This window comes from Oncorhynchus masou, chromosome 19 (assembly GCF_036934945.1).
Source record: "Oncorhynchus masou masou isolate Uvic2021 chromosome 19, UVic_Omas_1.1, whole genome shotgun sequence".
NCBI lineage: Eukaryota > Metazoa > Chordata > Actinopteri > Salmoniformes > Salmonidae > Oncorhynchus > Oncorhynchus masou.
Window position 1 is genome coordinate 42,118,472 of NC_088230.1, and position 2,784 is coordinate 42,121,255.

Here is a 2,784-nt window from a genome sequence, read left to right on the forward strand (position 1 = left end):
ACAGAGGTAGAATATTAACAGAGGTAGAATATTAACAGAGGTAGAATATTAACAGAGGTAGAATATTAACAGAATATTAACAGAGAGGTAGAATATTAACAGAGGTAGATTATTAACAGAGAGGCAGAATATTAACAGAGAGGTAGAATATTAACAGAGAGGCAGAATATTAACATAGGTAGAATATTAACAGAGGTAGAATATTAACAGAGGTAGAATATTAACAGAGAGGATATTAACAGAATATTAACAGAGAGGCAGAATATTAACAGAGAGGTAGAATATTAAACAGAGGTAGAATATTAACAGAGAGGTAGAATATTAACAGAGGTAGAATATTAACAGAGGTAGAATATTAACAGAGGTAGAATATTAACAGAGAGGTAGAATATTAACAGAGAGGTAGAATATTAACAGAGAGGTAGAATATTAACAGAGAGGTAGAATATTAACAGAGAGAATATTAACAGAGGTAGAATATTAACAGAGAGGTAGAATATTAACAGAGAGGTAGAATATTAACAGAGGTAGAATATTAACAGAGGTAGAATATTAACAGAGGAGAATATTAACAGGAGGTAGAATATTAACAGAGAGGTAGAATATTAACAGAGGTAGAATATTAACAGAGGTAGAATATTAACAGAGGTAGAATATTAACAGAGGTAGAATATTAACAGAGGGTAGAATATTAAATATTAACAGAGGTAGAATATTAACAGAGAGGTAGAATATTAACAGAGAGGTAGAATATTAACAGAGGTAGAATATTAACAGAGAGGTAGAATATTAACAGAGAGGTAGAATATTAACAGAGAGGTAGAATATTAACAGAGGTAGAATATTAACAGAGAGGTAGAATATTAACAGAGAGAATATTAACAGAAAATTAACAGAGAGGTAGAATATTAACAGACAGAGGTAGAATATTAACAGAGAGGAGGTAGAATATTAACAGAGAGGTGGAATATTAACAGAGTTAGAATATTAACAGAGAGGTAGAATATTAACAGAGGTAGAATATTAACAGAGGTAGAATATTAACAGAGAGTAGAATATTAACAGAGGCAGAATATTAACAGAGGTAGAATATTAACAGAGGTAGAGGTAGAATATTAACAGAGAGGTAGAATATTAACAGAGGTAGAATATTAACAGAGAGGTAGAATATTAACAGAGAGGTAGAATATTAACAGAGAGAATATTAACAGAGAGTAGAATATTAACAGAGGTAGAATATTAACAGAGGTAGAATATTAACAGAGAGGTAGAATATTAACAGAGGTAGAATATTAACAGAATATTAACAGAGGTAGAATATTAACAGAGGTAGAATAATAACAGAGGTAGAATATTAACAGAGAGGTAGAATATTAACAGAGGTAGAATAATAACAGAGGTAGAATATTAACAGAGGTAGAATATTAACAGAGGTAGAATATTAACAGAGAGGTAGAATATTAACAGAGTTAGAATATTAACAGAGAGGTAGAATATTAACAGAGAGGTAGAATATTAACAGAGAGGTAGAATATTAACAGAGAGGTAGAAAATTAACAGAGAGGCAGAATATTATCAGAGAGGTAGAATATTGACAGAGAGTTAGAATATTAACAGAGAGGTAGAATATTATCAGAGAGGTAGAATATTGACAGAGAGGTAGAATATTAACATAGAGGTAGAATATTAACAGAGGTAGAATATTAACATAGAATATTAACAGAGAGGTAGAATATTAACAGAGGTAGAATATTAACAGAGGTAGAATATTAACAGAGAGGTAGAATATTAACAGAGAGGTAGAATATTAACAGAGGTAGAATATTAACACAGAGGTAGAATATTAACAGAGGTAGAATATTAACAGAGGTAGAATATTAACAGAGGGTAGAATATTAACAGAATATTAACAGAGGTAGAATATTAACAGAGAGGTAGAATATTAACAGAGGTAGAATATTAACAGAGAGGCAGAATATTAACAGAGGTACAATATTAACAGAGAGGTAGAATATTAACAGAGGTAGAATATTAACAGAGAGGTAGAATATTAACAGAGGTAGAATATTGACAGGGAGGTAGAATATTAACAGAGGTAGAATATTAACAGAGTTAGAATATTAACAGAGAGGTAGAATATTAACAGAGAGGTAGAATATTAACAGAGAGGTAGAATATTAACAGAGAGGTAGAATATTAACAGAGAGGTAGAATATTAACAGAGGTAGAATATTAACAGAGGTAGAATATTAACAGAGAGGTAGAATATTAACAGAGAGGTAGAATATTAACAGAGAGGTAGAATATTAACAGAGGTAGAATATTAACAGAGAATATTAACAGAGTAGAATATTAACAGAGTTAGAATATTAACAGAGAGGTAGAATATTAACAGAGTTAGAATATTAACAGAGGTAGAATATAACAGAATATTAACAGAGAGGTAGAATATTAACAGAGAGGTAGAATATTAACAGAGAGGTAGAATATTAACAGAGAGGTAGAATATTAACAGAGAGAATGGAATATTAACAGAGAGGTAGAATATTAACAGAGGAATATTAACAGAGGTAGAATATTAACAGAGAGGTAGAATATTAACAGAGAGAATATTAACAGTAGAATATTAACAGAGGTAGAATATTAACAGAGAGGTAGAATATTAACAGAGTTAGAATATTAACAGAGGAGAATAATAACAGTAGAATATTAACAGAGTTAGAATATTAACAGAGAGGTAGAATATTAACAGAGAGGTAGAATATTAACAGAGAGAATATTAAC